Consider the following 12,770-nt stretch of genomic DNA (forward strand, 5'->3'; position numbering starts at 1 on the left):
GTATATATATATATATATATATATATATATATATATATATCCTCTAAATATTTGTATGAAATGAGACTGTTTTCAGTGCTTAATTTGGAAAGTAAAGTTATCCCCAAACCCTTTTCCTACCCAGTGAACTTAGAAGTTACAGATAAATTTAAAAAGAAGACAAAACTAACAATTTTGCAAATCTGTACAGAGTGGAAATATTTCAACGCAACTAATTTGTCCATTTTATTATTTGATTATTTAGAAAATATTTGAGAATTAAAGATCATTATTTCAGATGTCCTTTGTCAAAAAGCCTCTAAGATGTGATTGTGATGGAAACATTGTTTTGAAATAGAGATACTGCAGCGATTAATTACAACCACTTGAGGGCAGTAAAAGCACATTTGTCTGTATAGTACTGCTGATTTAATTACAACTTTAAAATTAAACACTTGGCCAAAATGGCTTTCTGTATGTCTACTTTGGTCTAGAGTTATAATCCTCCACCTCCATAGATCAGATTCCCAGGGAGTTTCCCTCATGTTTTAAATGTACACATTCCTTTTGTTTGTTTGTTTGTTTTATTAGCTCTATTTTTACTGTGGCTTATAATAGATATAATTGTGAAACATTGCCCATTTAAGTCACAAGTTCAATTTCTTCACCTCAAATCATCCTTTAGGTTCATATAAGTGTATCTGAATGTCCGTCCATGTATGTGGGCATGCATGTTTGTGCAAGTGTGTGTGTTTACTCAACAGAAGGTTGAGTAAATAAATATAGTTGTAAGCATTACAGTGAACAAACAGAATTATTTGGGGGTATGGTTATAAAGTGCCTTTATTCTTTCCCATCACTGCCCTGCAAACCCTCTATGTTGGTATGCTTCTTTTTCATCACCACTTAGATAACATCTTGGGCAAGTCCCATAATTGCTCAGATGTTAAAAGAGATTTTCAAGTTACTTTTATCTCCTCCCTCCAATTATCTAATTTCAGTGATTCAAATGTGCGTATTGTATAATACTTAATATTCCAGACTTAAACTTCTCTCTTCATTTTGTCAGCTTCCCACTGGAAGCCTGCACTGGGGAGAAGTGGTGGGGTAGTCACAAACATTCAGATCTATTTCCTTATCTACTCCTCATTTCCATTCATCTTTTTTTTAAGATTTTATTTATTTGACAGAGAAAGATAACGAGATAGGGAATGCAAGCACAGGGAGCTGGGGAGGGAGAAGCAGGCTCCCCCCTGAGCAGGGAGCCCGATGCGGGGCTTGATCCCAGGACCCTGGGATCATGACCTGAGCTGAAGGCAGACACTTAACGACAGACCCACCCAGGCGCCCCCTCATTTCCACCCATCTTTCCATTCGCAAGGTAGCCTCTGACTCCTGGAGGGTTGGAAGAGAGGTAAAAAGCAGGAGATGTCCTCTTTCATTTATATCTCTGTAATCAGACATTGTTTATCTCCACTTGTGGCAGAAGTTTAAATCTATCTATTTCTCTTGAAGCAACTTTTGGGAGCTTTTGGGAACTGAGTGATTATACTACTGGAACTGCCAGCTTCATGGGTGTGAGACCTCTGTAGCTCTCCAGACCACATGCTTAGAGAAGCCTTGTGCTTGGTTTAATGCTCTGTCATTACCACTTTAAAAATTTTAATAACTTTTAAACAAGAGACCCTGCATTTTCATTTTTCATTGGAACCCAAAAGTTACAAAGCTAGTATTGACTGAGTACCTCCAAACTGCTGATCTATTGCAAGGTAGTGGCCTCTCCTTTAACTGACCATTTATAATCTCCCCTCAGCCTCTCTCTAGTCAGATTATATCCCCGGCAGAAACCCCCTTGGGCAGGATCCCATGAATAAAGACCCCAAGCCAATGCCTTATGTGGGTTCTTTTGCTCCAGAAAAGCAAGCACTTTTTGGGAGTACAGCTATTGTGAATCTCTCTGCTAGTGCTACAAGCCATCTCAGCCAAACTCTCCCTGGAGATTTCTTTTCAGGCACGAGTCACATGGTTCTATTGTGTTCCTAAGCAATGGTGATCCTATCTAGGCCCTCTGTATACTCCAGAAAGCCCCTCTTCCTCTAGATAATTGTCAACATATTAGTTGTTGCTCTAACACCCTGGCTTTTTGGACCTCAATTCTTAGATACTGCTGAGATGGGTGGGACGCTCAGAGTCAATACTTCATATTGTAGCCCCTCCTATGCAGGTTCTGGATAGAGTGTTCAGCCTTGCTTTGGAAATTACAAGTTCTTGCCTTCTGCTGTTTTGTTCTCAGACTTTCTGCTGAGGGAGCTCAGCAGAAACAGAGACAGAAAAAATGCCGATAAAATGCCCAGCCACATCATTTATAATGACATTTTACTCAGAATTGGAGATTTTGAAACTATTTATCTGAAAAACATTTTAAATAGTCCTAACTCAGTAAAAATATTAATGGCTTCATCAGTAGGAGAGAAGAAATATTGAAAAATATTCTGAGCATCTCCTTTGTGTAGGAACCAGTAATAAGTTCTACTGATAAGCAAACTATTAAGACAGCGCCACAGTCCTGGGTAGCCCACAGTTAGAAACTGAGTAACACAAGTAGACAATTTTCCAAAGTTAGATGAGTGATAATAAAGTTTTGTCATGGGTTTTGTGTGTGTTTCCTGAGCTTGCAGGTGAGAGTGGGGCTGTGGAGCTTCTTTCCTGAAGCTTCGTGATTGGTAGATTGCTTTTAAGATCCCCTTAAATACATCCACCCCTCATCTCTCAGTTTCTGGCTCTACTGTATATATAAGATGAAATCACAACTGATGTACCTTCTGACATGAGTTTGATTCTACCCATAAATTATTTTATGTCTATTCAAAACTCAATTCTGTGGCAAGGCTTTGCACAGGGCATCTTGAATTTTTTTCTATCTCATTGCTATGATGAACCAATATGAGAGCCTTTAGACAAGTCTTTTTTAGCTTCTCCTTCAGTGTAGGAGAAGCAGTCCATAATAAGAGGTAGATGGGTACCATTAAAGGACAGAGAAGGAATCCAGTAGCAACATTCTTAGTGACATTGGATGTCTTGACTTGGAAATCTATTGTCTTTTTGCCCCACTGGAGAGTTCCTCATATGATTAATGAAATTTTATTAAATCTCTTTGGTTGTGGATCCCTTTGGGAACGATAGGGACATTTACATCTTCACCAAGTAAAAATACTCCCAGATTAATTGGCAAAAGCAAACAAACAAACAACACCACCCTTCAATGGGGTGGGGAAATTTCAGGTTGGATTTCCTGGGCATAGCAATTATAATGTGGTTCTTAACTTGGAAAACATTGTCCAGATTTTGTCTTTCTGGTACTAAAGACAGAAAATCAATGCATACTGATTATAGGTTTTGGTGGCTTTTCTAGATAGCCTGACTTGCTGGCTGATATTTTTCTCAGGGAAAGGAGTCACATTTTGTGTAAACATCCTCTGCCATAGTGAAGCCAAACTGTGCCTTCTGACTGGCTCTGGCATGTTTCTTCCTTAAAGCACTGAATTCTTCATGCATCACTCTCAGCACAAGGGAGCAGTATTTCTAAAGCAATACCAACTGCTTCCATAGCCCATGTGCTAGGCATCAGTACACTATGTCACATACTGTTGATAATTTCTCCCATCCTTAGAACAGGATTCTCCTACTTTTAGGAAAGATCTAGAGCTATCCTGCCAGGAGTGCTCATATTTCTTATTCCACTCTCCTCTGAACCTCCAAAACTACCAAAGGGTCTCTTTTTCAGTCTTTTCTTTCCATCTAGAGAGACTAGATTTAAATGTATATTTCTCAGCTTCTGTTGGTGCAATCTCTGGTGAAAGCCCCAGATTATCAATCATGTCTCTGCGCCCCCCCCCCCAGCTTTAAGAGGTCCATCCAATTTATACCCCAAATGAAGGGTGTCAGTGGTCTGAGAATGAAGACTGCCTTACGGAACATTTGCCTTCTCTGGCTGAACCCTGGCCATTAACAAGTGATTAAGTCACTTGTGGCCAGCTAACCTTATAGTATCAACCCATCCAGTTTAGGACAAGGAAGGACATAATTAAGAAATAAAAGTGTTGTTACCAGTCTACTCTTAAAAGACCCTCCAAATATATGCACCTTAAATTAATCATGTAGCCCACTTCAGTGCAAAAAATCTAGTTTATGAATGGGGAGTTGAGCTTTTAGCTATAGACTAACAAATGCCACAATTTTCTTTACCCAGTGACTTTATTTTTAAAACTATAATACCATTCATAAGACCTATGAGTCAGCATCAATGTATGATATAAGGCTTATTAAAATTGGTAGAATTAAAATGAAGATTTTTTATTAAGACAGAGGTTCTCAACCCTGGCAAAATATTAAAGTCACCCGGAGACCATTTAAAAGAAAAACATTACTTGAATTAGAATTTCTGAATTTTAAAAAATCTCCCCAGATGGTTCTTGTAATCAGCCAAGATTGAAAATCACTGGCCTAGGATTTAGAATACTTGTTCCAGGTTTCACTGGAGGTGACTGGGTCAATCCTCTTTCTCACAAAGCTGCTGTGAGCATCATCCTACAGATGGGAGTGAGCTTAGTGCTAACCAAATGCTCACAAGTGAAATCAGTATGAGACATGGGATCCAGGTGTAATCTTTGATTGACAGCTTTAAACACCAGTTGTACTTTCAATACATCTTCACTTCTCTAAATCTACTGACTGGAAGCTAGCAGATAGGACAAAATTTCCCCTGATGAGAAACTATGACTGCTATATAATTAACAGAGGCCTAGGCATAGCAGAACCAACATTTCTTAGGGAACATTTTCTATTCTGCCTCTTTGAGATAGTCTAACATTAAGGATTCAGTTTTCATCTCCCCAAAGACTTTCCAAATACAATCATATTATCTAAATATTCCAACACCTTTAACGCGATTCCACATCAGTCACTGGTAGGTAGGTGATATCAGAGAAGTCCTGATGTGCTCTTTCAGACAGTAAAAAATTCCCTCTGGACAAATTAGTACTAAATTCTCATCTCCTTCAACCTCGTTATAGTCATTCTTTAACAGTGAGAAGCACTATCTCTGCCAGAAAGCCCAGGACACACTAACATCAAGGTATATTGGTCAGATTTGGTCCATTTGTTTGGTATATTAGTCAATATCTATTTTTAATCTTTCTAGGTTTCTCAAGATTCATGTGGATTCCAAAACTTAGTATTGTGATGGTTACAAGGTCTTTAACATGGTCTGATGGCTTTTTAAGCATGTTTCTTTTTTTTTTTCTTAAATGGCCAAGTGTCTCATAACAATGTTCTATACTGTACTCCTTTCCAACAACCAATTCTCATTCTAGAGAATAGCACATTCTTATCACATAGCTTTCCTATTATTCTCTCCACCTATTGCATGCATTCTAAGGAGTCACTGAAATCAAAATTGTCTAAACATCAGACTCCTCTCATTTGGAAACACTAGCTAAGCCATGTTGAAAATGACTTCTTTGGGTCTTCTGACATCTGTTAGTCTCAACAATCATGTGGGTAGGTATAGCCATATTTTGTTATTAGAACATATTGTCACAATAATAATCACTTTTTAATATTAAAATTTTAGACCAACCTAAGTGAAAACGTCACTGAAAATCCAAATTCAAAGCCTTTCCTGATTTATGACTACAGTCTCTTTCCTCTTCTGCTTCAGATTCCTCCAAAATCAGATTGTGGAGAGATGGGATTAGGAGAAAGAAACAAGGATCTTTTTGCATAACTCATCCTGCTGCAGTCCCTGGGTTTTACATTTGCAGGAGGCAAGCCTCCTAATAGTGGCCTGCATGGACGCAAATATGAGTCCTTTGGAGGACCTATCTGAAGGGCCTCACTGTAGTTGTCTAGTATGTGTCATGTGCCTTCCAACAAGGCTTTTTCCAACCACTTCACAGCTCCAATATGCTCCTGGGGTCATCTTACCTAGATTAAAGCCCTCCGGACTGGGGGCTGGAGAAATGGCTCAAACTTAACGTCCCTTGACTGATAGGAAACTCATATGACCTTGCCAGGCTAATAAGGGCTACACTGTTGTTGCTTCTTCTTATATCTTTGCCAATATGGACTAATTCAGCAAGCTTTTCATCTACTCAGTCTTCTGGATAAGGAGCAGCTTAAGCCATTACATTCACATATGCATTTGGACCTTTAGGGGCATATGCCTGGTCTCCTAAGAACTTGCTCACTGTGCTCTATCCTATAGCCTTGAAATTGTTTTCTTTGCTGATCACATAACAAACATTTTTAATATGTGATTATTATCCTTGTTTGGTCTACTACTCCAAAAACTTCCTTTGAGAAAGAAACTGATTGGGTCAAACATTAAACCCTAGTTCCATCTACTGTGGTCAATGAGATGGAGTTTTGTGGGTTTTTCCCATTTAGAAGTTTCTCTGGAAGGAGATTCTCTGATTAGAGGAATTTAGCAGATTTATTAAGGGTAAGTGGGGCAGAGTGGAAAAGGGTGTCTCCAAAATTTAATTCTCCAAGGTGTAAACATCAAGAAGAGAAGAAAATAACTCGGAAACTGGGATACCTAAAAGAGAGTAGATCTTTAATAAATTCTACCTTGGTGTAAATTCTTAGGTTAATTTTTGGTGTAAATCTTCCTCAGTATAAATTCTGTACTAGCCTCACTTGCTCATCTAACAAGTTAAATAAAATTAGTTGGAAGCATACCAATTAGATTTTTAAGTGATAAAGAGTAAAATGGAAAAGAAAGTTTCTTATAATAGTTAACATTTGCATAACCAGTTACAAGAATTATCCCTTACTCAATGAAAAGATTTTATTTTAAATTTTAAAGATCAATGCATCCTAGTGAAAGAAACAGACTAGGAAGGAAAACATTTTATGGCAATTTTCATTTTCTTTTACAATTACAGCTCAAGTTTCAAAGTTCAGGTCAATAGATATGTATTGTCCTCATATTCTGAAGATAAATACTAGATTTATCTGTGCCAAACTTGATGAAAGCTGGCAAAACCAGTCCTCTACCGGCCTTTACAGATAGAACACTAGAAAGATTTCTCATAAAATCTGAATGTACTTCTTTCCTCTGGGAAAATGGAAGTAATAGAAATAATTCTGTAACCTTTTGATAAGTTTCTCTATTTTTGCCTGAAGTACTTTTATGAATCTCTGTTACTTGCAACCAAAGGATCCCAGACTAAAATATGAAGTACTATAGTCTTAAATGGATCTTCAGACAACCATATCATTTTCCTTTTTCTAAGTCGGTTTCTAGTGGAAGTAAGGAGGCAACATCTGAAGTAATGAGACCATTCTCTGGAAGGTTATAGAAGGACATCTTAAGGTCATCATGTGGAGAAGACCCAAGGTTCAGGTGATAACTCAGTCATCCTGAGAGCAAACAAAATAAAAATTGCCATCTCAGCTACATTGACAGCAGGCACATTCTAAAGAAGTTGGTAAAATGAGGACATGTCTCACTTTCTATAATGTATTATTGCTACTACTTATCTCTTAGCCTATGTAATAGTTCACATATATTATCTTCCTTATAAGACTATGCAGCTCTGAGGACATAATTCCTAATTCATCTCCATATTTGCCCTTCAATCAGCATGAGGTCTCTAATTTAGTATTTAGTATGTGCTTAATAGATTTTTGTTAACTGAGTGAAAATGATGAAGGAATAGGATTAACTTGACTCCTGTTGAAAATTCTGACACTCGGGGATAGCTCAATTGAAAACAAGGGAAATATGCATTAAAAGAAGAGGCTCTCTGAGATAGCACGTTACAGCTGGGGTAGTGGTTTCCAGTCAGAACTAGTTTCCTCCCAGGGCACATGCAGCAATACCTGGAGACATTTTTGTTTGTCACCACCGGGGGGTGAGGGAGGACACTACTACTATCTAGTGGGTAGAGAAGGCAGAGATGCTGCTAAATATGCCAGAACAGCTTGTAAGAAGGTACACTGGTGTCTTTTTGTTGTTTTGTTTTTTGTTTCATTTCACATTTGAAAACTTCATAATTAAACTTTCCTAACAGGTGTTTTAATATTTTTATTCAATGTGCCATCTGACTCACTACATAAGCTGTGGTTAGTTTTGTGAGCCTGGTCACAAAACTCCCCACCCCTCTACAAAAAGGAATTATCTTGTCCATACTGTCAATAGTGCCAAGGTTGAGAAATACTGCACTAGAGTTTTGTCCGATCAAAGACCCCTTCTTGATGACTGGAACGGGAAGGATGTCTTTGGGTTTCAGTTGCTAATAACAACAGCTGATGCCAAAAGTATTATTTGCCCCACTACAGCAAATATCCCCTTATCTTTTTTAGTGATAAAACATCCTGAGTTTTAGTTGGGCCCTTGACTACCAACTAAAGACTGTATTTCTCATCTTGGAGCCAAGAATGAGGGTGGGACTGAATTCTAGCCAAATGCCTGCTTTGCTCTTAAAAAGGAAGACTTTTGTACTCTCTAATCTTTCCTTCCTTCAAGTTATAACACGGATGTGGAGGATGTGAGGCAAGTTTTCTATGAAGCCCGAGGGAGTGCAAGGCTCCAAGTTAAGTCCACTCAGTGTACATCTTCCCAGCCAAAGTCATCATTGCCTAGCAATAGAAGAGTAGAATCAGAGATGTTCCATCGGAGATGGCCACAGATATCCTATCCTAAATCTTTCACAGTTTTGGATTAGTGCAGAGGAGTTTTCGGTGTCCTTGAGAAGGGGGACAAGAAAGCTGATTGGGAATTTGAACAGACCTTAACAGGTGCGATAAGGGGGATGGGAAGTGACCTTAGACATGGCAGAGTGAAAGTGGAGGGGGATGAGGATGCTATGATAGTGGGTATAAGGGGGCTCAAGTCTGATGAACAAATAGCAGTACACGCCAGGATGGGAGTGAGAAAAAATAAGCAAAAGAACGGCCGTTCTGTGTAGGCCAATGCGTACTGAATCCCTTCTAAAATATAATTTATGTCATCCCCTCAAGAAAGGAGAAGGGAATGAAAACAATCTAGAATTGACAACTTACTGAAAGAAATGGAAAAAAATTCATAGGCCTTCTGCGTAAATACACAGTGACCTCCAGTGGATGGAGGTGAGAAATCTTTCAAAGATCCACAAAATCTTGCCTGGTCATGGAGATGTTTTGAAGAAATGGATTCTGAACAAAGAAAATAGTTTCCAAATTCTAAGAAAGTATCAAAGTTGGACTAAAGTAAATAGTATTTGAAAAGGGCATAGAGGAAGAAATGTAGTAGAATGAATATTGGGGTGATATCTGAAACTTTCTACCACCTTCTCAAATGGGCTCAATGCTATAGATTGCTCAATGCATTTATTGCTGTAGAAGCAGAACAGTTAGACTTCAAAACAAATTGTCAGTCGGTTCCTACATATGGCTTTAAAAAGTCCTTATTGCATAAATAAGAAATAAATTTTAAATTTAAATCATAAATCTTATTAGCACAAGAGCCAGAGTTACGAGAAATAAAGGGTATTTAAGGAGCAAATTCCTAAAATGCAAAGACCACCAAGGTTTCAGATTAGCAATCCTCAGAGGAAGAAAGCATGATGATTTAAGGGTGGTTTTCTCAGTCAAAGGAGAGAGAAATTCAACCTGTCACTAGGAAAGGGAGCCTTATAGGACATACGACTAGACCTTAGAGGTTTGTCTGTGTCTGGGAGTGGGAAATTTCACCCCACCTTCATTGATCCTATGTTACCTAGAGTTCTGTGTAATAAATAAAGCCAAACAGAATCAGTGCCACTAGAGTGATATCAACTACATATTTTGGGTGACCAGGCTCACAAAACAAACCACAGTTTATGTAGTGAGTCAGATGGCACATTGAATAAACATATTAAAACACCTGTTAGGAAAGTTTAATTATGAAGTTTTCAAATGTAAAATGAAACAAAAAACAAAACCACAAAAAGACAGCAGTGTACCTTCTTACAAAATTTACAAAAAATTAAAAATTTGCCTGATTTTCATTGGATTTAAAAAATAAATAAATATAACTCAACTATTCTCCTTCTTCATATCATTCCATTATCTTAAAACAGACAATGTTTGCTTTAGCAAAGATGTGAATCCTCAGGCAATAGAGCAAAGAAAAGATATTAGAGCTCAGGAGCCAGGCTGTGGAACCCATGTTGGGATCTGGGCCTATGGCTGGGCCTGAGTCTAAGTTTGTGGTGGGCCTGTGGATCATGGGCTAGGTCTGGCCTGGGCCTGGACCTGGACATGGGTCCTAGGCTAGATTTGGGGCCTGAAGCTGGGGCTGGGACAAGCCTAATCCTAAATCTGGGATTGGGATTATGCCTAACTCTGGATTGGATCTGGGCCTAGATATAGGACTTGGCCTAGGGCTGGGGCCCAGGTGTGGTCTTTTCCTGAGGGGTTTCTGGGTTTGAGGCTGGACCTAGGGCTGGGGCTGAAGCTGCAAGTTTTTATCTGTAAGAGAAAGTTTCTGTTACAGCTGCAGAGGTCTTGTTCCTGATTAATTCAGTAGATTTCAGGAATCATATCTAGACTTGCTCTCAAACAAGGTCTCTGAATTTATCTCAGTGACTATGAATTTCGCATTGGCAAAGCAAAATCTTTCAGACAGTCTTCTGTTTAAATCCTGAAATCTTGATATCTGAATTAAAATAAAAGTTCACCAATCATCTACAAAGGGTGAGTTTGACTTCTTTGCCGATTCAAATGCCTTTTGTTTCTTTGTGTTGTCTGATTGCTGAGGCTAGGACTTCTAAGACTATGTTGAATAGCAGTGGTGATAGCGGACATCCCTGCTGTGTTCCTGACTTCAGGGGAAAAGCTTTCAGTTTGTCCCCATGGAGAATTATATTTGCTGTAGGTTTTTCATAGATGGCTTTTATGATATTAAGGTATGTACCCTCTATCCCTACACTGTGAAGAATTTTAATCAAGAAAAGATGCTGTAATTTGTCAAATGCTTTTTCTACATCTAATGAGAGTATAATATGGTTCTTGTCCTTTCTTTTATTAATGTATTGTATCACATGAATTGATTTGCGGATGTTGAACCAACCTTGCAGTCCAGGAATAAATCCCACTTAGTCATGGTGAATAATCCTTTTAATGTACTGTTGGATCCTATTGGCTAGTATTTTGGTGAGAATTTTTGCATCCATGTTCATCAGGGTTATTGGCCTGTAATTCTCCTTTTTGATGGGGTCTTTGTCTGGTTTTGGGATCAAGGTAATGCTGGCCTCATAAAATGAGTTTGGAAGTTTTCCTTCCATTTCTATTTTTTGGAACAGTTTCAGAAGAATAGGTATTATTTCTTCTTTAAATGTTTGGTAGAATTCCCCTGGGAAGCTGTCTGGCTCTGGACTTTTGTTTGTTGGGAGATTTTTGATGACTGCTTCAATTTCCTTGCTGGTTAGGGGTCTGTTCAGGTTTTCTGTTTCTTCCTGGTTCAGTTTTGGTAGTTGATACATCTCTAGAAATGCATCCATTTCTTCCAGATTATCTAATTTGTTAGCATATGGTTGCTCATAGTATGTTCTTAAAATTGTTTGTATTTCTTTGGTGTTGGTTGTGATCTCTCCTCTTTCATTCATGATTTTATTTGTTTGGGTCCTTTCTCTTTTCTTTTTGATAAGTCTGGCCAGGGGTTTATCAATCTTATTAATTCTTTCAAAGAAACTGCTCCTAGTTTCATTGATCTGTTCTACTGTTCTTTTGGTTTCTAGTTCATTGATTTCTGCTCTGATCTTTATTATTTCTCTTCTGCTGGATTTAGGCTTTATTTGCTGTTTTTTCTCCAGCTCCTTTAGGTGTAGGGTTATGTTGTGTATTTGAGACCGTTCTTGTTTCTTGAGAAAGGCTTGTATTGCTATATACTTCCCTCTTAGGACTGCCTTTGCTGCATCATGTTGGCAAGGATGCGGAGGAAGTGGAACCTTACTACACTGTTGGTGAGAATGCAAGCTGGTGCAGCCACTCTAGAAAACAGTATGGAGGCTCCTCAAAAAGTTGAAAATAGAGCTACTCTATGACCCAGCAATTGCACTCCTAGGTATTTACCCCAAGGATACAAATGTAGTATTCCAAAGGGGCACCTGCATCCCGATGTTTATAGCAGCAATGTCCACAATAGCCTAACTATGGAAAGAGCCCAGATGTCCATTGACAGATGAATGGATAAAGAAGATGTGATACACACACACACACACACACACACACACACAATGGAATATTAGGCAACCATCAAAAAATGAAATCTTGCCATTTGCAACAAAGTGGATGGAACTAGAGGGTATTATGCTAAGTGAAATAAGTCAATCAGAAAAAGACAATTATCATATGATCACACTGATATGTGGAATTGGAGAAACAAGGTAGAGGATCATAGGGGAAGAGAGGAAAAAATGAAACAAGACGAAACCAGAGAGGGAGACAAGCCATAAGAGACTCAATCTCAGGAAACAAACTGAGGGTTGCTGGAGTGGAGGGGAGTGGGAGGGATGGGTGGCTGGGTGATGGACACTGGGGAGAGTATGTGCTATGGTGAGTGCTGTGTAAGACTGATGAATCACAGACCTGTACCCCTGAAACAAATAATACATTATATGTTAATAATAAAAAAATAAAATAATAATAAAAATAAAATTCATCAAGAGGAGAGAACACAAGTGAAGACATAGCTTTAGTTATGGCATAACAATATTTGTAGTGAGAGGGCACTTAGCTTCTTTAGTTCTTTTAAATCCTAAATA

Source organism: Callorhinus ursinus, unplaced genomic scaffold, assembly GCF_003265705.2.
Source record: "Callorhinus ursinus isolate GAN/ISIS: 27379988/994484 unplaced genomic scaffold, GSC_fseal_2.0 scaffold1, whole genome shotgun sequence".
Taxonomy (NCBI): Eukaryota; Metazoa; Chordata; class Mammalia; order Carnivora; family Otariidae; genus Callorhinus; species Callorhinus ursinus.